Genomic DNA, 24756 nt, shown 5'->3' with positions numbered 1-24756 from the left:
TAAATGTCTTTTGATGAGCAAAAGTTATTAATTATTATGAAGTCCATTTTATGTATTTTTTTGTTTTCTGGCTTATACTTTTGGTGTTGTATATGTATTGAATAAGCCATTGCTAAATCCAAGGTCACAATCCAGCCCTTGTGTTTTCTTAAAAAAGTTTTACAGTTTTGGCTCTTATAAATTTGCTTAATTTTAAATGCACATTTACCTCTATGTTTATGAGAGATACTGGTCCATAATTTTCTTTGACTGTAATGTTTTTATTTGGTTTTGGTATTGGGATAATGCTGGCCACAAAAAATGAGGAAGTAAGTGTTCCCTCCTCTTCTGTTTCCTGGAAGGGTTTACATAGAATGGGTATTAATTCTTCCTTAGTTGTTTCTATAAATTGAGCAGTAAAGTAATCTAGCATCTGGCTTTCTTTCTGGGAAGGTTTTAAAATAAAACTTGAATCTCATAATTAGGAATAAGGATACTCAGGTTGTCTGCATCTTTTTGAATGAGCTTTGGTAAGTTTGTATTTTTCAGGGAATTTTTCTAATAAGTTATCAAATTTATTGGCATAGAGTTGTTCATGATATTTGCGTATCTCTTTTTTTTTGCTTCTGGCAACTTCTCTTTTTTTTGATGGTTCCATTTTATTTTATTTTAATGTTTAAACATTTTTTATTGATTTATAACCATTTTACAATGTTGTGTCAAATTCCAGTGAAGAGCACAATTTTTCAGTTATACATAAACATACATATATATTCATTGTCACATTTTTTTCTCTGTGAGCTACCATAAGATCTTGTGTGTATTTCCCTGTGCTATACAGTATAATCTTGTTTATCTATTCTACAATTTTGAAATCCCAGTGTATCTCTTTCCTACCCCCACCCCCTTGGCAACCTTTCTGACATGTTGTATTTTCATTTTCGTTCAATTCAGAGTTTTTGAATTACTCTTGTGATTTCTTATTTGACCAATTTAAAAACTTGTAGTTTAATTTCAATAGTTGGAATTTTTCCAAATATTTTTCTGTTTCTTATTTCTAGTTTAATTCACTTGCATTTAGAGAACATACTTTGCCTGTTTTCTGTCCTTTTAAATTTTTAGAGATTTCTTGTTATGGCCTAGAATATAATTTATCTTGGAGAATATGCCATGTGTACTAAAAATATGTGTATTCTGATGTTGCTAGAGTTGCTTCATAAATGTCAGGTAGTTGCTAATTATTTGTTTATTGATTTATTCATTACGAGGAGTAGAGTTTTGAAGCTTCTACTTTTAATTGTGAATTTTTCTATTTCTTCTCTTAGTTGCATGAGTGTTTGCTTTGTATATTTTGAAACCTTGGTATTGGGTGTATACATATTTAGGATTATTATGTCCTCTTGACATACATTGACTGTTTTATGATCATGAAGTTCCAATTTTTACTTCTAGTAGTACTGCTTTTTCTGAAATTTACATAGGTAATGATATGGCTACTCCCACTTTCCTTTCATTAGTGTTTGCATATTTTTGCATCCTTTGGTATGTCTGGTGTATTTGGTTGGTATATTTTTTCCATCCTTTTCTTTTAAAGCAAACTATATCTTTATATTTAAAGTACATAGCATATAGCTAGCTGGGTTTTGTTATTTATACATTCTAACAATCTCTTCCTTTTCATTGTGTATTTAATGATTTATGTTTAACATACTTATATACATGGTTGGGTTTTTCTTTTTAATTGAAATATAGTCAGTTACAGTGTGTCAATTTCTGGTGCAGAGCACCACGTCGCAGTCATGCATATACATACGTATATTTGTTTTCATAGTCTTTCTCATTAAAGGTTACTATAAGATAGTGCAGTTCCCTGTGCTATACAGAAGAAATTTGTTTTTTATCTATTTTTATATATAGTGGCTAACATTAAAAAGAAAAAAGAGGACACTGATGAGCTCACCTACAAAACAGAGCAAATGCACAGACATGTTTGGGTTTCAATCCATTACATTACTAATTGCTTTCTACTTCTTTCATATATCTTTACTTTCTTTTTTCTGTTTACCTGCCTTTTTTGAATTGAGTGTTTTTCCTGATTGTATATTTTCCCACCATTATTGTTAATTATTTATACTTTTCTTTAAACACAATTTTTTGGTGATTATTCTTGACCTGGCCTGCACTGTCCAAAATGGTAGGCACTACTCATATATGACCAGTTAAATTTAATTTTTTTTAATTAAAGTTAAATACACCCAAAATTTCATATCGTTAGGTGAACTGACCACATTTCAAGTGTGCAGTATTCACATGTGGCTAGTGGCTATTGTATTGGATAAGGGAGATATGGAACATTTCCATCATCAACGATTGTCTTGGATGGTAATGCTCTGGAGTTTAACATACATAACTTTAACTTCTTACAGTCTAACTTCACATAAGATACCACTGCATGTACAGTGTAAGAACCTTACAGTAGAGTGATTTCATTTCATCCATCCGTTACGATTTAAACCCTTTTAATACATGACCATTTTTGCTTTAGATGGTCAGTTATAGTTTTTAGAGATTAAAAGTAAGAAAAATATCCTCCAAATTTACTTACATTACTACCATTTCCAACATACTTTATTTATCTGTATGGTTCCAAATTTCTATCTGGGGTTAAATTCCTTCTCCCTGAAGAAATTTCGTCTCCCTGAAAAAATTCTTTTATTAGTCTCTTTTGTTGATCTGCTGGCACTAACTTCTCTTGGCTTTTGTTTGTCTAAGGAAGGTTTTATTCTGCCTTCTCTTTTAATTATCATTCAGGTCAGAGTATCTTCCAATTTCTTTCATGATTTTTTCTTGACCCAATGATTATTTAGAACTTTGCTGCTTAATATCCAAACAGTTTTCCTGGTTATCTTAGTATTACTGGTTTTCCATTTTAATTATGTCATGTTCACTTATCACACTTTTATGATTTTAATAGTTCTAAATTAAGAGTCTTATTATATGGCACACAATATGGTCTCTTCTGATAAACTTACCAAATGTGTCCAAAATAATGTATTTCCTGTTGTTGGCAAGAGTGTTCTTTAAATATTAAGTTGAGTTGCTTGATGGTGCTGTGCTGATTTTCTGTGTCTTTCTTGATTTCTTCTTGCTGCTTTAATAGTTGTTGAGAGAAGGAGGTGAAACTTTCCACTATGAATGCAGAATTATCTATTTTTCCTTTTATTCCATAATTTTGCTTCATGTATTTTTTAAGCTGTATTGTATAGTATACATTTGAATGATTTCTGTATCTTCTGTTAAGTTTACATTTTTATTATAATAAAATATCCCTCTTTATTCATGGCAATGCATATTGTTTAGAAATATATTCTATCTACTATTAATAGAGTGATTTCAATTTTTTTTATTCTTACTTTTTGCATGGGGTATCTTTTTAAAAATTCAGTTACTTTCCACCTGTTTCTTGGCATGTGTCTCTTGTAGACAGTGTACGTTTGGGGTTTGTTTTTGTTTTGTTCATTCTGACGATCTCTGCTTCTTAACTGAATTCTATAATGGGTTATAGATTGATTAATGTTTGGGTTTGAGTCTACCAGTTTGATTATTTTGGTTTTCTGCTTGGGACTTCTCTTTCTCTGTCCCTCCCTTTCCTCCTTCCTGCCATTTCTGAATGATTTTTTTTAAGAATTCTATTTTAATTTTTCTGTTGTGTTTTGCCTTCAATTTGGAACATGAAATTCCGGGTTGACACTTTTCCTCTTGGTACTTTAAGGATGGTGCTCTGTTGTCTGGGTCCTTTTTCCTTCATTTCTTGTGTGAATCTCTCAGTTTTGTTTCACTGAATGTGAGACAGTGTGTGCAGAGCAGGAGACTGAGATAAACGTTACCTATGACTGGAAATAGGCCCTCCCTTCTTCGCTTAGGCCAGGGCTCGGCTCTGTCTCGTTTGTAAGTTGAGCCGGATTGGTTCTTTGCTGTTGGTCTCACTACCCTCGGTGTCTCTTAGCCTTCCTGTCCCTTCAGCAGTGGATTCATGCCCCCTTGTGCATAGTGTGGGGCCTGTGTTACCAGAGCATCTTTTCTCCATTGTCCCTGCTTCACCGCAGCAGGTCCCATACACCATGACATGAGGGGACCTCCCTCCCTGCCCTTGTCCCCTCTCCACTGGTAGACTGATGTTGTCATTATTCATGGTGCATCTTGTGAGGAGCAGAGTTTCTGGTCTCTTCTACTCCAGCATCAGTCGTAGGCTGGCCCTGTGTGCCTGAGCTTCAAGGGTGGGGCTCTCTCAGATCTCTTGCTCCTTAGTGGTGGCTGAACTTTCTCTCGTATCTGGAGGGGAAAGTGATGTGGGAGGGGGCAGTTGCCTGCTTTCTCCTCTGCCTGCTCTGATTTACGCATAATATGTGAGAAGGTTCTAACCCAGTGAGTCATGAGTGTTCCCCAGTGACAGCTGACCCCCAGTCTCACACCTGTACCGCCTGGGGAGTTTCTCTCTGTCCCAGCCTTTGTCCTGAGCTCCCAGTGCAGGACCTTGAAGGAGAGTGTAAATTTCCCTTGTGCGTTGAGCTCCCTGCTTACATTGGCCTTTAAGAAATGGTTACAGTTTCATTTGTTTTCCCAGTATCTGTTTTGATGACAGCCACCTTTTTCTCCCCTTTTGACAGAAGGCAAACAATTCACATCTTCAGAGGCATGGCCATCCTTTGGAATTCAGTTCACCCAAGTTCTTTATGACTCTCTGGTAGGATCAGAGAAGTTATGCTTCTGTAGGTTGGCTTTTTGTTTGTTATGGTGGGAGTGGCTTGCTTTTGCCATTTTCACAAGCGGAGCCCCCTCCTGGGTTTCACTCTGTTTTTTGGGGGTTTGCCACATAATTTCCTTTTTACACAGTCAAGTATATGATTTTTCTCCCTTAGGCCTCCGAGTTTGTGTTTTGAATAGAAAGAATATCCTTACTACAACATTAAAAAAACAAACAAATCTCTCATGTTTTCTCATAGTGCATTTACGTTTTACTATTTTCTGTTCAAATTTTTCACCCACCTGGAGTGTATATTGGTGTTTATAGCATTATAGATATTAATTTGATTGATTTGTTTCCAAGTGGCTATCTGGTTGAGCTTATACCACTTGTTGATGAATTCATCTTTGATCTGCTGCTTCCCATGTATGTGCTATTAGGGAGTAAAAGGTAGGATTCGGGTTGTGTGTTTAACCTTTACTGATACTCTACTTACTCACATTGTCTTTACTTACTTTCTCATGTTGTTGCTTGAGAGTACAGAGGATGCAGTTACAAAATAAAAAAAAAAAATATCTGTGTTCCTCTCTCTTAAATTTGGCTTGCCCGTATCTCATTTGGTTGCATTTTCCCAGCTTGCCTTCGAGCCTGGGTTTCCAAGCATTTGGCTGACTTTTTGGAGAGGTAACAACTCTTTCATTTTACAGAATATTCAATTAGGTCACATAATTCCAGTTGCACTACAAATGGTGTAAATGTGTTTGGTAATACACACTAAATTTTGATAAGTGTGCAACTCAGCTTTTGCTCACCCTGTGTATGAGCATTCAGTGTGCCCTGGCAAGCCATCAGAATATTCTAGAAAGTCATTGAGTAGTGTCGTGACCTTCACACTTAAAACATCTTGGAACTTTCCTGCATATTTTAGGTTGGCAACTAAAGTTCCTCCTCGTTAGTAAAATTTTATTGGCATTTTGTTGCTTAATGAAATGAACGTTGGACAACACCAAACTGCAAACTCTCCTTTTGTTGGGTGTTAATCCAGAAAGGTTTACTCCTGATACTGTAGTGAGAAATGGGTTGCCCAAAACTTCTACTTTCTTTATTAAGTTAAGAGAAGTTGAGGTGTGTCTGGAGAGCCTTTATCATAGGCACATCGTGTATTTTTAGGCTAAAAATTATTTGGAGAGTAGTCTAGAAATTGACTCCCGTAAAGCTGTATATGGGTGTACCCCATGGAAAGCCTTTGTGTATGTCTAAGGGTTCACATACCCTCATTTGAAAACTGCTATTTCAGAACATTGGTTAAGAGAGCATCTGCTTTTATAACTTCCATTGCTATCATTGCTTTTATTTTCTTTTATCATCATAATCATCCCTTGCCTGTTCCAAAACTTGTTGTCCCTGGTCTCATTCCTCAGAGATAATCGTTGTTACCAGCAGTAGTTTATTGTACACTAGATTTTTTCTGGTAATTTCAAAACATGTTAGCAACTTTTCCTGACTGGTCGCAAACTTTTCTACCCTTACAGCATTTAAAATGTTTACCCACCACAAGTTAACCCTACATTTTATCCCTATCAGGGCATCATTCCTAAAGCCATCATCTTTTTAGGAGGGAGGCATTTTTGACAAAGTGTTTTTACCTAGAGTTTCATTAAAAACAAATGAAATAAAAGAAAGATCCCAAATGAAGTAACAAATTAAAATCCAGGATATAAAAGGATTGGCGTCTGAATGTGATTATCTTTGGATTTTTAAAAACTGAGTTGGAATCCGTGACTGTAACCTAGAGGACAGGCACACAGTTTCATGCAGGGAAATCCTCCCAGGATTTTCATGATGCAAAGATACTGCTGGTTCAGGTTTGTAGGACACTGATGAAGCTTTTTCCTTCTAGATGTAGCAATCTTCTTCTAGTATTAGGGTAAGCCACGTGTGAAGAAGAGACTTAAAAGGATTATCTTCTTAATTATTTCTTACTACAGGGATCCAGTCATGCAGAAGGGAGCTGCGTTCCCTGCCCTGATGAAGCTTATAGTCTAAGAGATGGTGCATCAGGAAAAGATTAATGTCAATTAAACATTATTATATACTCAGTGGGATTTTCTCTCCTGTCCTAGAGGTTTTAAGAAGAGTTTTTAGTTCATGTAAGGAATTGTGTGTGTATGCGGTGTTTGCTTAAGTAGATCTGAAAAAAATGCAGCACATAAAGATGTAATATATATATTTTTTTCCTAAAAATGACTTTAGTATTATAGGAAAAATTTACCAAAAATAGAAAACTTATTTAGGCATAATTATCAAATGCATAGGAGTCAATCTATGTGCATGTACGCATACACATGTGTGTGCCTGTGGGTGTATGTATGTATTGTAAGGTCTTAGCTATGAATGTAAGATATTGTGGCTTTGGAAATCCTCCAGCTGGTTAGAATTTCAAAATAAGATTAAATGTGTCAAAATGATACTGGTATATATTTGAAAAATCCACAACAGCATCACCTCTCTGTCCTTCATCCCATTGTCCAGCTGCAAATACTGTTTTCTTTTTTTATATCTTTGATTTTCTTTTAGCCCCATATTTCTAAATAATACGCTTATGCTGTGATTGATTGATTCAGCAACGGTAGATCTTATGCTCCGACCTTCTGTTATGCTACATAAAGGTTACATTTCCTTTCCGGTATGGTTCTATTGCTTCCCGCTGCTTTGTTTATTTGCGTGTCTAGATGTTTTTAGCTTATGCCTCAGATCAGATTCCCTTTTGTTTCATAGAGCTTGTGCGTTCTGGGCACTCCTGTTCTGGCTAGCTGCAACCCCGACCCATGGCTTTGTTTTCCCCGTCTTTTGGATCGGGTTCCTTCTTTTCCCACATCTCTCTCTTTCTTGCATTACTCCTTTATTTTGCTACAGCACATCCTCCATTAAAGTCCTAAACAGCTGGGTTCATGAAAAGAAAACATTTGAGACAATGTCTGAACATTTTTAAATTTCACACTTTATTGGTATTTTTGTTGAATATAGCAGTCTTTTCCTTTAGAATTTTGAAAGCATGGCTCAGTTGTGTTTTAGCACAGTCTTGCTTTCAAGAAGTCTAATGACATTGTTTTATTTCATTTTCCACATGTTGATATTTTCCCTTTGGCTTCTCAAAGCTCTTACCCTTTTGTTTTTCTTTTATTTTTGTTGTTATTCTGAGAAGTTTAAATTTCCACGTGGATGTGTCTTGGTGTAGGTGACTCTGCATCCTGCACTTCTGGGCACCAACTGGATTCAGGTCCTTTTGATCTTGAACAAGTATTTCTTTGATAATATCCTGACTACACTTTGTTGCTGTTGTTCTTCTTTACCTTTAGAATAGGGTATGGAGCCATAGGGGTTGTTTCTGTATTTACTTCCTGTTTGCATTTGCAATTTGTCTCTTTATCTTTTTTTTTCTTCTTCTAATTTTCTGAGAGATTTTCTTCAGGAAAATTGAATTCAGCTATTAAAAAATTGTCAAGAGTGCTGTTTTATTATCAGATGGATTTTGTTACCATGGCATTCTTCATTCCCAGATTCCCTGCGTTTGAGATATGGCTTGTTCTTTTTTTGATTATTTGATGGATGGCCTTGTAAAACCTGTCTTATTCCCTTCTCTTCCCTATTGTGGAAGAATTAAAGAGAGTTCTGTAACTATGAGATTTCATGTATAATATAATTATACATAAAACTAGTAGGGGTGTATTATATGTGTTTATTATAATATATATTAAATATGAATTAACACTTAGAATATTTAGCACATAGTAAATGTCAATCATCTCTTCCTTCTCATCTTTTGGAGTCATACTGCTGCTGTTAGTAATCTTAGGTCTTTGTCTATTCCTTGCATTAACTCTGTGCCCTCTAGTTTTATTTCTCTTATTTGCTTATTTTGGTCTTTTTCCTATTGGAGACTTCCTCTAAGTGCTGTACCTCCTTATGGAAGAATGGAATCTCTGCATATGTATGGGACTTGGGGACCAGTGCAATTTGATTTCGAGTATACTGGGGTCAGCCGGGCCTCCTGCTTTCAGGCCCCTGCCTTGAAGGACCCATTGCGGTCCTTGGAAGTCAATCAGTCTCCTTCACCCACCTCTGCCTTCTCAGTCAGTCACTCCTAACCCACCTGCTTTCCATCTCCCGAAACGCTATTAAATGTTTCTCACGTGCTGATATCTCCGCTTTTATTCTTTGCTCTCGTGAATTTGGATCTTTTGTCTTAACTATAGTATTAGCTGGATCTTAGGAGAGAAGGTCAACACGGGTAACTTACCGTCTTTAACTGGAATTAAAAAATGAAAACATCTGTCGAAAACTGGTTCTGCTAAGTCGCTGTCAAGGAAAGGCTCATGGTGCCATGTCAGCGTGGCACGTCAGAGGGCTGTTCTAATTCCGGGCTTGGAGACTTAGTGACATGTATAACGTGTCAGGAAATAATGTTTATAAGAGAGAGTTTAAATAACTAAACTGTTGTTTAGGTTATGAAAAAAACATTACGCAGTATTTTGCTAGGGTCTATTTTAGTTTGAAATAAATTCAGAACAAAATTTGCTAAGTGAAAATGTTAAAAAAAATACATACATACTTTTTTGTGTTTTGAATGTACACGTGGAAGCTTACCACCAATTCTACATGCACATAGACTTATTTATTTTTGTCTACTGAGATGGTTCTGCATATAAATTTAGTAGAAGAATGATTAAGAAATCTATCCAACTGTGCATGAGTTGTTGAAATCACAGATACAGACACTGAAGGGATTTGCGGGGACTGAAACGAGTCCTCTTGCTTATTTTTATTTTTTTAACTCTCTGTTTGGCTTTACTCTAACTCCTACACACACACACACACACACACACACTAGTTGTGTAACAGGTTCTTTGAGAGTGAACACACCAGTGTCACTTCTCCTTCCACCTTCTGTTTCTTTCTCACAGTCAGCTGTCACCCAGCTCAGTGGGAGTGCTGGGATGGGGGGAAGTGTGTCCGGGGCTGAGAGGGAGGGTACCAGTGAACCATTATGTCAGTTCTGTGTTTCATCAGCTACCTCCCTGGGAGAGGCTTTTTGCAATCTCTCTGTGTCTCTGCAATTATGTTCCCCTTTCAGAAGAAAAAGTTGCTCAGTCTGCTTAACTGAGTCACTTTATTTGATTTCCTGTGCCCCAGTGGTCCTGCTCAGTTTTAAACCTTTAAAAGTACTAGGCAGTGATGAAATCAGGAGCCAGAGAAACAGAAATTGGAGTGCATTGGGGTTAGTATGTCTATGTTTGGTAATGACTGGCTTTTGATGGGAGAGCTAAGGGTTTAAGGAGGCATTGAATGGATACTTTTGGGGAAATAACAGAATTCATGCATCAGGTGGGGAAAAAATTTAAAAGATGGCTATTTCAAATCTTAAATTCAATAAATATCAGTTGAGTAAGGGGACCACGATAAGGTGGGTTTTTAGCTCCTAGAAGGCATTTACTTTTTTTTATTATTCTGAGAAGTATAATTTTTTAAAAAATGAATTCAGTTCTTTGTATTTCTTCCTAGATGTTCCCAGTTCAATAGTTCTGTAAATAGTCTATAATAATAGCAGTAATGTTAACGATCATACTTATTATTAGCACTAGCACTTTTTATTGAGCACTTACTACACACCAGGCACCGTTCTGACCGCTTTACCTATATTACTACTTAGCCTCCCATCGGACCTCTGAAGGTTTATTATTTTGCAGATGTGGAAACCCAGGCGATGGGAAGCGAAGCCACTTGTTGAAAACCTCGTTAGAAGTAGAGAGATGGCAGGGCAGCACTGAGACAGAGGAACCTGGAGTCTTTACCTGTAGGATGACTTCTAGTTATTTCTTGTGAAGTCCGTTTTCCCCCTCAACTTCTTATTTGAAAGCTTTTCAAATCTAAAGAAAGGTGGAATGGAAAGTACATCTCTAAAAAGGAAGACACTACTGAACTCATGTACAAAACAGAAAGAGACTCACAGACATAATAAACAAACTTACAGTTACTGGGGTGGGGCGAAAAGAGGGTGGAAAGGATAAATAGGGAGTTGGAGATTTGCAAATACTAACTACTGTATATAAAGTAGATAAAAACAAATTTTTTCTGTAGAGTGCAGGGAACTATGTGCAGTGTCTTTTAGTAATCTATAATGAAAAAGAATATGGAAAGGAATATTTTGTTTGTATATGTATGACTGAAACATTATGCTGTGCACCAGAAATTGACACATTGTAACCGACTATACTTCAGTTAGGAAAAAGCCCATCTTTATACTCCTCTCTAGATTTATCACCTGTCACATCCTATCACATTAGAACTACTAATTACATATTTCTATGTCTATCCAGCCATCCTTTTTTTTCCTGAATTACTTGAAACTAAGTGGCAAACTGCATGTATTTCCCAATAACAAGACCATTCTCCAATGCACTTTCATATTGTAATAATCTGTGTTGCTATAAACTAAGGCAGATAATGAATTGGGCTGAAAAAAATCCAATTTACCATACACACATGCGGACAGAGACTTTGTTGGAAACATGAGTGATCCCAAAAGATCTACTTTGCCCACGTGTTTCCACCGTGATACTCCTTGATGTGAAGCCTGTCACCCCCTCCAGTCTATGGAGCTGGGATTAACAAGTGACGATGCATGAGTCATCTCAGTCCGCTGTGATGAAATACCACAGACTGAGTGGTTTAAACAACAGAAATTTATGTCCTCACAGTTTTTGAAGTTAGAAGTCCAAGATCAAGGTGCCAGCACACCCGTTTTCTGGTGAGGTGTCCCTCCTGGCTTGCAGCTGGCCCCCATCTTGCTGTGTCCTCACATGGCTGGTTCTGTGTATGTGTGTGTGTGAGAGGGGGGCATGCTCTCTGGTGTCTCTTCCTCTTCCTATAAGAGCACCAGTCCTGTTCAGTTAGGACCTCATCCTTAACACCTCATTTAACCTGAATTACCTCCTGAAAGGACCTGTCTCCAAATACTGTCACATTGAGGGTTATGGGTTCAACATATAAATTTGGGGGGGGGAAACAATTCAGTCTATAACAGTTGGAAGGAACACTTCTGAAATATGGGAGGATTAAGCCTGCTAAAAGTAAGGAGTATCTCAATATAACATGTGAAAGTGTACATTACTAATTAAAGCAGCTTTTATATTGTAATTAAACTGGGAACCATTTCTACTTGATATATATATATAAATAACAGGAAGTGCTATATATATTATATACACTCATCTAACAATGGGATCCGGTCAGAGTATTTATTCCATGAGTTTATCATCTGTGTCTTTTTCTTCTAGTTGATGGTACTCTTGGCAAAGAACAGCAAAGAGACAGTAAACTTGATTAAGAAAGGTGTGGAGGGAAGTTCTTAGGTGTACTGTTTTGAGCAGTGAAAGAAGATAAAATTTTGTTAAGATGAATTAGGAATGCTGAGAATGGGAAGTTTTTAGTTATCCTAAAATCTAGGGTAAAAATCTAAAAAATGATACAAATGAACTTATTTACAAAACAGAAATGGACTCACAGACACAGAAAACAAAGGAGAATGGGGGTGGGGGAGGGATAAATTAGGAGTTTGGGCCTAGCAGATACACACTACTGTATATAAAATAGACAAACAACGAGGCCCTACTGTATAGCACAGGGAACTGTATTCAGTGTCTTGTAATAACCTATAATGGCAAAGAGTATCTATTTCTGTATAATGGAATCACTATGCTGTACACCACAAACTAACACAATATTGTAAGACAACTATACTGCAATAAAAAAGAAGAGAGACTGGGGTGCATTGAGTTCAAACATATTGTTTTGTTCTGACTTTCAATCAGTTACTGAAAAACTGTATTTGTTAATGTCTATTAGAATAGAATAATAATAGTTTTTCCCTATTCCGGGAAGATGGTCAGTTTTTCTTGAGAAAAGTTGTATTTTTTGGGTGCAGGAGGAACGTCTTGAGGGGAAAAGGAGAAGGTAGCTGGGATGTAATTCTTAGACTGGATTAGATATGGCATAGATAGAGCTTTTCCGGGAAACACTGTAACACAGTGTAATATATCATCCTTCATTTTATCATTACCTTTTGCCGCATGATCATAAATGTCCACAAAAGCATTCAGGAGCTTCAGCAATTTCCCTGCGAGCCTCTCTTTAGCCCTTGGCCACTTCAGTCACTGCCTTTTGAGAAGTCTGCCCAGAGGACTTTCTCCTCTTCAGTTACTGACCTAAATCTGCCACATGCTCAGTGAATGGCTTTGAGTGGTATTCAAGCATCTCCACTACGTCACTTTCAGTGACTATGAAATTCTTCATCCTTTGTAATATTTTCCTCATAGAAGGTTTTGGACCGTCGCTGTGAGGCTGGCTGACTTGACAGGACAGCCCCAGGTGTTGAGTGGGGGCTAGTTTTATGCATGATGAGGCATATTTGTTTTATTCTGATGGTGTTAATGAACACTCACGTGGTGGTTAAAACACCTCCCATGTGGACCGTCCTCCACAAGGGAGATACACAGAACGTTGGGAAGAGGAAGACTATGGATGAACTGTCTGTGCTTTTGTCAAGTCCCTGCCTCTTCATTTATGTTCTATCCCTACCTCCTACCTCATCAGACATCTCTATAGCAGTTTTCCCTCTATCAGACTTTTCCCAACAGTGTACATGTTTGCTATCATTTCTCACAGTAAAAAAAAAAACTGCTCACACCTGCAATCCTGTCTGTTACATTCCGATTTCTCTTCTTGCCATTGCAGCTCCATTTATAGCTACAATAATTGTCTCTAATCTCTCACTTTATGCTTTCTCTGAAGCCCATTCCAGTCATGATTTGCCTCCATTGTTCTTCTGATACTTTTCTTGTGAAAGCCAACAGCGACCTTAATATTGCAGCAACCAGTCATCCTCATCTTTCACGACAGCATCTAACATGATCACTCCCTTATCCTTTGATACCTTTGTCCACTGCACGTCCAGAACAGCACACAGTCATCCTTGGTTCTCTCTCATTTTCACTGAGTCTTGTTGGTTTACACTGTTTTGTTAGTTTCTGGGGGTACTGCATAGTGACTTAGTTACATATGTAATATATATTTTTCATTATAGGTTATTACAAGATAGTGAATATAGTTCCCTGTGCTATACAGTAGGACCTTGTTGTTTATCTATTTTATATATAGTAGTTTGTATCTGCTACTCCCAAACTCCTAATTGATCCCTTGCCACACTTTCCCCTTTGGTAACCATAAGTTTGCTTTCTATGTCTGTGAGTCTGTTTCTGTTTTGTAAATAAGTTCATTTGTATCTTTTTTTAGATTCCACATAAAAATGATATATTTGTCTTTCTCTCTCTGACTTAGTGCGATAATCTCAAGGATCATTTGTGTTGCTACAAATGGCATTATTTCTTTTCAATGGCTGAGCAGTATTCCATTGTATATATACACCACATCTTTATCCATCCATCTGTCGATGGACATTTAGGTTGCTTCCGTGTCTTGGCTGTTGTAAACACTGGGGTGCATCTATCTTTTTGAATTAGGGTTTTCTCTGGATATATGACCAGGAGTGTGATAGTGTGATTGATGGATCATATGGTAACTCTATTTTTAGTTTATTTTTTTTTTAAAGGAATCTCCATACTCTTTTCCACAGTGGCTGCACCACATTACATTACCACTTCCTTTGTTCTCGTTTTTGCCCACTGGTCACTCCTTCTCTTCTCCTAAACTCTTACCATTGACGTGATACTTAAAAAAAAAAAATCTCAGGCTACAGTTATTTCCTTGGGGATTTTATCAAGTCTGGGTTTAAATACCATCCACATACTCTAATGATGAGCAAATGTCCATCTTAAAACCAGCCTTTTCTCCTAAACCCCAGACTCAAATGTCTCATCTAACTGCCTACTTGACCTTCCTCAGTTAGGTGTCTAATCAGCACCTGAATCCTGACGAGCACTCACGCTCCTGGCTCGCCCTCATTCACGTAAGGGGCAACCTCACCCTTCTCGTTAAGGGCGACAGCTCTGTAGTCAGCGCTGACTCCTCTCTTCCTCTCACTTCGTACGTTTAACCCATCAACACATCCTGTCACCTCTATCTTCTACACAGATCCAGAATCCCACCTTTTCTTACGTCTCCACTGCCGCAGCCTGGTCCAGGCCATCGTCACCTCTGCCTGGATTGTTCTGACAGGAGCCCTGTCCCTGCTTCCATCCTTGTTCCTCCTTAGTCTGTGCTCATCACAGTGGATCCTTTACAAATATTTGTCATAGCAGGTCATTTTTAAGTTCAAAATTTCCAGGGGCTTCCTATCCTATTGTGAGTTAAAGCCCAGACCCCCCCCCAGTGACCCAGGAGGCTCCGTGGGACCTGCCCGTTCACCGTCAGCTATCTTTTGGGTCATCATCTCCTACTGATCTTCCCACCTGTCACACAGCTCTGGGTATCGGGGCCTCTTTCCCTTAGACACCTGCGAGGCTTGTTCTCTCACCTGCTGTAATGTCACACTAAGACGTTAGCTTCCCAGGTCGTCCCTGTTTTAAATTGCATCTTTCCTGCGCTGTGTTTCTTTCATCACTGAAACACGAAAGGTCCTCAAGGAAGAGAGTTTTTTTTTGCCCTGTTTTGTTCATCATCATGTTTCCATGTGCCTGGCCCAGAGCAAGTGCTCCACAAATATTCACTGAATAAATACATAAACAGAAAACCTAGACATTTATTCAGCATCTGTGGTGTTTCAGGTAGCTCACTATGTTCATTAAGCACTTGAATTGAAACTTCATGACCGTCACGTGAGATAGATAATACACTAGTTGACTAGTTGTATGTGAGAAAACCGAGACGGAGTTACTCAGTCGAATTCCCCAAGTCCGGAGGCTGGCATTCCAGCTCAGCAGTTCTGACTCCAGGTCCAGTGCTCTCTCCTTTGTGGCCAGCAGGTAAGAAGCAGCACATTCCCACTGTAGGGGCATCATCAGATACTTCCTTTTTGGTATCTCTCTCCTTTACTCCTCTGGCCTCATCCCCAGCAGAGGCCTGGCACAAGGCGAGGGCTCAGAGGGTATTTGTCTCCACAAGCGAGTTACCAAATTGGTCCAGCTGATGGGCCCATGGCTACCATGGTCTTATGTTCTATATTATGACATTTCCCTTTGTGACAAGAAGCCAAGTTGGGGCTGGGACAGGGAAGCACAACTAGGAATAGCAGGCATGTTTCCCCAGGGCGAGTGGCTAGCCCCAGCCTCATTCTCTGCTTTCATCTCGTGAAACCTTTTCAGTCTCCTGTTTCCTCGATGCAGCTCCTGCGGGGAGAGAGACGGAGGATGCCATAGCGAAAACCCTGCTCAAATCAAACCGGCACCTTCTAAGACCGCTGGAGTGTGAGGCTTCCCTTTGAGGGGGTCTTTTCTCATGCAAGGCTGGAGGGGGATGGGGAAAAAGGATCTGAACGAAAGTAAAGGATACAAGAGAAGTAACAGGGTAAAGGAAATCACCCTAATCTGATGCTTTCTGTCTCCATCAGCTTTCAAGTAGTTTCAACCGAAGGACTTCTATTGCAAATGTAGTTTTGTATTTAATCTCTTTTACGATGGAAAGGTCCTGACTGCACTGGGACAAATAGTTATTTACCCTGTTGGCTGCAACTTTTCTTAAGAGCATGTTTAACAAGGGGAAAAAAACATAGGCGTTTAGGCAGATAAAGTTAATCCATCCTCTATAGCGACCCCACAACAATCAATTCTGTTGTAAGGATTGTGATAACACTTACAATGGTGTATATGTTGATTATGTAGGTGAGTGAGGAACCAGGCATCTGAAGCTTTACAATTCTGCCAATATGTTAAGTTACCTTTTTTGAAAAGAACATATGCAACTTGATTGCACATTCAGACGTGTGGAAAGGAATCAGGAACAGTTTAAAGTTTCCCCACTTACAGAATATGTCACTGAGAGCGCTGAGGACAGTGTCTGGCACATAGTACACTGTATGTAAGTTCTGGTTAAATAAATAGAAATAAACAGCCTCCCATCTCCATACCCAGAGCAAACTGGAAGGGAAATGGCCCAGCAACTGACAAGGACTAACTGCACAAAACAGATAATTTTGTTTGTTTGTCTCCCTCTGGCCAGTTTGTCTCTGGTGAACCTGGCCTCACTTATGGATAACTCAGTCTTACAAACTCCAATCCACACCGTGAAACTCTAAAGTAAACCTCACTGAGAAATTTCAGCTGCAGCCTCTCACTTACTGCATAGGACTAATGTTACGTATATGTATTCAGCTGTAGTTTTGAAGACAGATTTCCCATCTAGAATGTTCCTCGCTGTTTAAAGGAGAATTTGCATTTTTGTTTTAAGTGAATTTACCTGAAGTGGCCAGTTTCTGGTACAAGCTTTTTGAACAAGGCTGCCATCTTGTACCTCTTTAGAGAGCCATGAAAGCCACTGGTTTCTTGTCTGTTGTCTGTTTTCACTTTTTCTCCTGTCCAGCAACACTGTACTGCACAGCTGTATGGTGTTTATGATGGTGCATTTTATATGTCAACCGGCCTGGGCCTTGGGGTCCCCAGATATGCAGTGCAACACTTTTCTGGATGTTTTGGGGAGGACTTTATTTGGATAAGTTGAACATTTGAATCTATACATTGAGTGAAGCAGATTGCGCTCTCTAATGTGGGTGGGCCTCACCCAAGCAGTTGAAGGCCTGAATAGAACAAAAGGCCTGCCTTCCCTTGAGTAAGAGAATTCTTCCTGCCTTTCAACTGGGACATCAGTCTTTTCCTGCTTTTGGACTCAAACTGACCCATCAGCTCTTGCTGGGCCTTGAATCTGCCCACTTTTAGACTGGAATGACCCCGGTGATTCTCCTGGGTCTCAGGCCTCTGGACTCAGACTGGAACTAAGCCATCAGTCTCATGCATCTCCAGCTTGCTGACACCCTGCAGATCTTGGGAATTGCTAGCTTCCATGATCATATAAGCCAGTTCCTTTATAATGAATCTCTTCATACGTATATACACACATTGTATTCCTTCTGGAGACCCCTACTCCAGTGTTATAACGTGAGTTGTCAAGCATGTCTGATTAGTGATTTCTGTACAGAGCCCACACTGGATCCCTGTCTTCTGCCACGAGTTCTTCAGCAATTTTAGGTACGTGTTTGAGTACCTATCTCCTGTGCCAGGAACAAAGATTACACAGAAACAGGGCACATCCTTATTCAAAGGTTATTGTTGAATATCAGCAGTACACAAATTTCTGAGAAGACTGTCTAAATGGATCCACACAGACACTGTCACCAAGTAGAAAAGGTGTTTTCACTGGGAAACTGAGCCATGTCTTGTGACCGGCTGAGGTGGAGATACGGTTTCGGCTCTACTTGGTGAAATGTTAGCGACCGTGGCTGCTACCTGTTCCACCATCCCGTGAGAGCACAGACACTGCCTGGGTTTGAGTCTCTCCTCTTTCTGTTTTCTAGTTGTGTTAACTTGGGCAAATTAATTTTTGGACATTCTGTTAAAGGTAAAATAGGAATAAAAATAGTACTTACGTGACAGCATTTTACAAGATGACATAGGGTAATATTTGTAGATGGTTTAGAACAGTGCCTGCAATCTACCACACTTCGTCAAAGGTAAGGTGCTGTCACTTGTGAAACACACTGCTATCTTGTGTATTTCAGAGAAAGGAAAGCAATGCCAATTAAAATGGTAAGATGCTCTCAGCTGTGAGATCTCCCGACATGTTAAAAGCTGAAAAAGATACGTATCTTCAAAATCAATGAAGTACCATAGTTGGCACTATATAAATGAATAAAATCCTAGACCAGGCAAGCTGATTATTCAGAGACAAGATTGAATGGGAAAAAGAAAATCTATTTGCATTTGTGGATGGTTATCTAAATAGCAACAAAATTCTAAGCAAACTGTAATATTAATGAATGTTCAAATCACTTCTTGACTATTCTCAGAAGTTACTAAAGCATATTTCTTTTATTCTCTTAATGAGGCTGAGAGCTGCCTTCATTATAGACTCTCTAGGGCTATTTAAAATCTAATTAAGGCGTGATGGCTGTCACAGACTGTTTGTATCCCTACCCCCCTCCAGGCCCCACATCCGCCAAATTCGTATGTTGAAGCCGTAGCCTCCAGGCATGAGTGTATTTGGAGACAGGGTCTATGAAGTGGTAAGAGTTAAATGAAATCATAGGGTGGGGCCCTAATTTAATAGGGTTAGTGCCCTTAGGGAAAAAAGGAAGAGACCAGAGTGCACTCTGTCTCTGCCATGTGAGGACACAGTAAGAAGATGGCTGTCGCAAGCCAGCGAAGAGAGCCCTCACCAGGAACCAGCTTGCTCAGCTGCCCCAGCAAACTACCACAGACCGCGTGACTTAAAACAAACACTAGCTCCTCACAGTTCTGGGAGCGAGAAATCCAAGATCAGGGTGCTGGCTGATTCGAGACACTGAGCAACAGGCAGGACAGTCACTGAGACAGGATGGAGGATGAATTCACCTGGTACCCTCCTTTCCATGTGGCTAGTCCTTACCCATCAGGGGATGTTTGACCTGATGGTGCTTATTGGCAATTGGAAATGAGAGAAAGGATAGCCCTGTGAAGTCTTCCCAGTCTTCACTCTTCTGCTGACTCGATGCTGAAGCCCCATACTACTTCACTGACACTGTAATAACTCTCCATTCTTATTTATACTGTTGTAGACAACTAAGTACCTATGGGAAATCAACACTCTTCTTGTGAACATTTAATTAGGTTTATAGCTTTAACTACGTCTTTCATATTTATGTTTTCTTCTGGAGTGGATTGAAAACTTTCTCTCACGCTGGTGGTCTGATTGTCTGGGTACTGGTGTTGCTTTTTATGTATTTTACAAATGAAACTTTGCCTTAGTATTTGTTCTCACCATCAGCTGAATTTTGATAGGGAAAGGCTAGAAGAAAAAATTCAGCATGATAGGGAGGTTATTTTGTGCAAGGCCTATGTTTATGGATTAAAACTCTGAAATATGGAATATTGTTAAACCTTTTCTTGTTATTTGAAGCACATACACCAAACAACAGAAAGCAAGCAAAGAATTAACCTGTGGGAATCCTTGGGGAAACCTATTTTAATGAATAGATGAGATTTCTTGTAATTCACAGAACAATTTATATGTAAATGGTGTATCTGAAAATCATGAGGGTGCTCGAAGGTGCCTGAAAAACTTGCCTTTCATTAATAATTTCTAAACATCGCCTCCACAATCTTGTTTATATTGGTTTTTATCAGAGCAAAGCTAAGTCTTTCCACCCTGGTATAACCAGAGTTGGTGTATTAGTTATCCATTGCTTTGTAACAAATTAGCCCCAATCTTAGATGCTTAACACAATCCACATACAGCTGACCCTTGAACAACAGGGGTTTATACACACATTTTCTCAGTAAATATTTACTAAAGTACTGCATGACCCATGGTTGGTTGGCTGAATTCACAGATGTGTAACCAGTGATAAGGAGGGCCAGCCTCAGATTTTCAACTGTGAGTTTCCTCCAGAGTGGGTGATGAACAAGGAAGCGAGTACACCACTGTCTTTGGTAACCTAACTGTGAGAGACAAACCATCACTTCTGACATATGCTACTGGCACTGACACAGAGACCAACGCTGACCGTGTGGGAGGGAGTTGCTTACAAACTCACTGACAGGACTGTTGGCAGGAGACTTCAGTTCCTTGCCACAAGGGCCTCTTCAGAGGGCTGCTTATGCCATGGTTTCCCTCAAGTGAGGGATGCAGGGGGCACAGAAAGAGAGTGGCCATCTAATTTTGGAAGTGACACATCAACATTTCTGCTGCATAAAGACCAACCCTGGTACCATGTGGGACGGGACTGCACAAAGGAGCAGGTAGTAAGAGGCAGGGATGACTGGGGACGGTCTTAGATGGTGGTTGCCACAGCTGACGTGACCTTGAACAGAATGGCAGACTCACTAAGTGGAATTACACACTCAGGTCCAGCCATGAGAATGGGTCCACTTACTGTTAAGCTTCATTCTCTCTTGGTTTTGCAATCTTCTGATAATCTTCCAATAAATTCTCTTTCGATGAAGTGAGCTCAGATAAGTTTCTGTTGTTAGAACAAAAGACTCCCAACTGATAAAATGAATTAAATTATTTTCTATTCACTACAGGACTATGGAGGGCAGGTTTCTCATTGCTGGTGATGGGAGATACAAATATAGAATTGTGGAGGGAGTAGTGAGAACCTGTGGTGCTAGGCTGGGACTGCAGATCTCAGTGCGGACTTAAGACTGTACATACACACTTTGTAGATCTCGCTGCCCTTTCAGCCCTGAACCACTCCCTGGTAGCTGTGATTAAACCTTTGTGCCAAGATCTTGGTCTCTAGATCTGATGCCCCACTAAAAATAATCAAGGCTCCTTGGAGAAAAATGATAAGGGCAGGGAAAATACAAAAGAAGCCTGGCACATCTTTTGAGCCAGAAAGTTAGTAAGATCGCAGAGAATAATGGGGACGTGTCAAAATGACACAGCTGCCGGTATGAAGGGTCTCCTCCTGTCTGGATCTGAGCTAATTTCAACATTAATATAGAATTAGTTTTGTAACCATCATATGAATATTTGGTTCAGGTGGAAATCGTCAGTGGATGCTAAAAATTGTGGGTAACAGTTTGATGAAAAATGGGGGTATTTACATAGTTCCAGTATATCTCCCCTTAAAAAGCTTACTAATTGTAAAGGGCAAACTAGTAACTTTAGAAATGGAGAAACCTGGCAGACACCACCGTCAGCATGTGATTAAAGATAACATCACCAATAGCAGGACAAATGGACATTACGTGGCTCCTGATATGATGCACTGAGAAGAACATACTGTCATTTTGAGGGTAATCTGCTAAAAGCGCATTACCTGACTCTAATCAAGAAGAAACACCAGACCCATCCAAACGGAAGAACTTTCTACAAGGAAACTGACATACAGTCTTTAAAAATGTCAAGGTCAAGAAAAATTCTGAGGAATAGTTTCTGATTAAAGAAAGCTAAAGAAACATGAACTAAATATAATGTGGGCTCCTGTATTAGATCCTGAGCAGGGGGAAAAATGACTCTAACGGACATTTTTGGGATAGTTGGTAAAATCTGACTATAGAATATGGAATAGGATTGTACTAGTGTGAAATGTCCTGAATTTGTTAATTATATCAGAGAATGTCTTTTTTTCCCTTTCGGATTACACATGAAATATTTAAGGGTAAAGGAGTATCATGTCTGCAACACACTGTCAAATGGCTCAGACAAATATAAGAAAGACAATGAATGATAAAGCAAATGAGATCACATGTTAAATAGGGAATCCAGATAAAAGGTCCTAACAGTTTGCTGTGGATGCTGTGACAGATTCCCCCAGATTTAGTGGCATGAGTCAGTTGGTCAGAAGTCTGGCACAGTGTGGCTGGTTTCTCTGTGCAGGGTCTCATCACTGGGTAAAATCAAGGTATCATCAGGACAGCATGCCTTTATGGGGGTTCTGGGGAAGAACCCACTGCCAAGTGCCTCCAGGTTTCTGGCAGACGTCAGTTTCCTGCGGTTGTAGGACTGTAGTCCCCCATTTCCTTCACTTGTGGCTCCAGCCAGCCAGCATTGATGCTTTGGGTCCTCCTCATGTTTTAAATCTAATTTCCTCTTGTGCTTCATCCCTCTACTTGGAAGAAGTCCAGTGGATTACATTAGGTCAGTGTGGGTAATCTAGGATAACCTCCTTCTCTTAAACTCAACCCCTTAGTAATCTTAATTACATCTGCTAAATCTCTTTTGACATGTAAGTAACATAACATGACCATGGGTGTGATACCAGGGGCTGAAGTTCCTGGAAGCCAAACTTCTGTCTCCTTCAGATTCAGAGGAGGTTTTGTTTGTTTGTTTTTTTGTTTTGCACTATTGTTGATACCTTCATCTAAATTTGAAACTACATTAAAACAAAATGTTATAAAGATTTATAAACATGGTACACGGAGCTGGAAAATGTAGTCATGGCATCGTTCATACTCTTGGTAGATTCATTTCTTACTAATAGCATTGGGTGTGTTTTTCTCCCTGAATGTCTACCAGGTCACCACCAAATCAAGCAAGGGACCTGTGAGGTGGTGGCTGTGCACAGGTGCTCTAACAAGAACAGCATAGAAGAGCGATCACAAACTGTCAAGTGTTCTTGCTTCCCAGGACAGGTTGCCGGCACAACTCGAGCCCAGCCTTCTTGTGTTGAAGGTAAGATCTTTCTGGTCAGGTTCCCCGGTGCTGTGAAAGGACTTTATGCCAAAGAACTTCCCTACTTTACTGTCTTTGCAACCAAAAAACAAACGACAAAAAAAGTAGTATTTTAAAAAAATTATATATACATATATTTATAAACATATATATATATCTAATTTTAATTGAGTTAGTCAGTTTACAATGTTGTGTCAGTTTCTGGTGTACAGCACAATGCTGCAGTCAAACATGAACATACATATATTCCTTTTCATATTCTTTTCCACCATAAGTTTCTATAAGATATTAAATATAGTTCCCTGTGCTATGCAGTATGAACTTGCTTATCTATTTTATATATATTAGTTAGTATCTGCAAATCTTGAACTTCTGATTTATCCCTTCCCAACCCACTCCCCCCACTGGTAACCATATGTCTGTGAGTCTGTTTCTGTTTTGTACATAAGTTTGTCTTTTGTTTAGATTCCACATAGGAGTGATATCATATGATACTTTTCTTTCTCTTTCTGGCTTACTTCACTTAGAATGACATTCTCCAGGTCCATCCATGTTGCTGCAAATGGCATTATTTTATTAATTTTATGGCTGAGTAGTATCCCATTGTATAAATATACCACAGCTTCTTTATCCGGTCATCTGTCGACGGACATTTAGGCTGTTTCCATGTCTTGGCTGTTGTAAATAGTGCTGCTGTGAACGTAGTGGGGTGCATGTATCTTTGAATTAAGATTCCCTCTGGATATATACCCAGGAGTGGGATTGCTGGATCATAAGGTAAGTCTATTTTCAGTCTTTTGAGGAATCTCCATACTGTTTTCCATAACGGCTGCACCAAACTACATTCTCATCAGCAGTCTAGGAGGGTTCCCTTTTCTCCTCACCCTCTCCAGCATTTATCATTCATGGACTTTTGAATGGTGGCCATTCTAACTGGTGTGAGGTGATGCCTCATTGTAGTTTTGATTTGCATTTCTCTGATAATTAGCCATATTGAGCATTTTTTTCATGTGCCTATTGGCCATTTGTATGTCTTCCTTGGAGAATTGCTTGTTTAGGTCTTCTGCCCGTTTTTGGATTGGGTTGTTTGTTTTGTCTTATTAAGTTGTATGAGCTGTTTACATATTCTGGAAATCAAGCCCTTGTCACTCTTATCTTTTGCAAATATTTTCTCCCATTCCATAGGTTGCAGGACACTGTCATTTTTAAAGTGACATGGAACTCCATAAAATTTTTGATGAGTGAGGTTAGTTATTAATGATGTCTCTGAAGAGGTTCCAATGAGGAGTTCCTTTACTGGACACTCAGGAAGATAAACTTTGATTCCTTCTTGCCCAGCTGTCTCCCCAGATAGCCCCCGTCGGAGCAGTTGCTTCCCTAGACGTGCCATTCTCCCAGCTCCTAAACTGAGAAAATGAGCAACCTTGTTTTCTCACCTCATGTTGAATGTTACAGACTAACATTTTCTCTATTTCTAGTAAACGATTTTAACAAACATTTATAAAAATATCTTTTTTTGGAGCAACTTCCATGAGAATAGTTTGGGATCGGGTATCATTCACTTGTTGTTTCCAAATCCCCTACCAGAGTAGCGTGGAGATGGTTTAGAAAGAAATGAAGGAATGGTGATGCTTGTAGGTGGAGGCCTGGGATTGATCCCTTTTGGTGCCCCTGGCTCCTGCCAGCAGACACCTTGTTAGAAACAAGCGTCA

General features: G+C 39.2%; 1 long non-coding RNA gene across 1 annotated transcript in view; it reads right to left on the bottom strand.

The window, feature by feature from the left end:
- Positions 1-7702: 7702 nt before the first annotated feature.
- Positions 7703-24756, bottom strand: part of LOC140686671 (uncharacterized) — a 28837-nt gene continuing 11783 nt past the window's right edge. The window contains exons 2-3 of the long non-coding RNA XR_012060473.1: positions 10576-10650; positions 7703-8369 (exon numbers count right to left, since the gene is read on the bottom strand). This is a non-coding gene — a long non-coding RNA (uncharacterized lncRNA). The remainder of the gene's footprint in view (positions 8370-10575; positions 10651-24756) is intronic.

Source organism: Vicugna pacos, chromosome 17 (assembly GCF_048564905.1).
Source record: "Vicugna pacos chromosome 17, VicPac4, whole genome shotgun sequence".
Taxonomy (NCBI): Eukaryota; Metazoa; Chordata; class Mammalia; order Artiodactyla; family Camelidae; genus Vicugna; species Vicugna pacos.
Note: the sequence above shows the minus strand (reverse complement) of the source record. Positions and strands in the feature narration are given on the sequence as shown.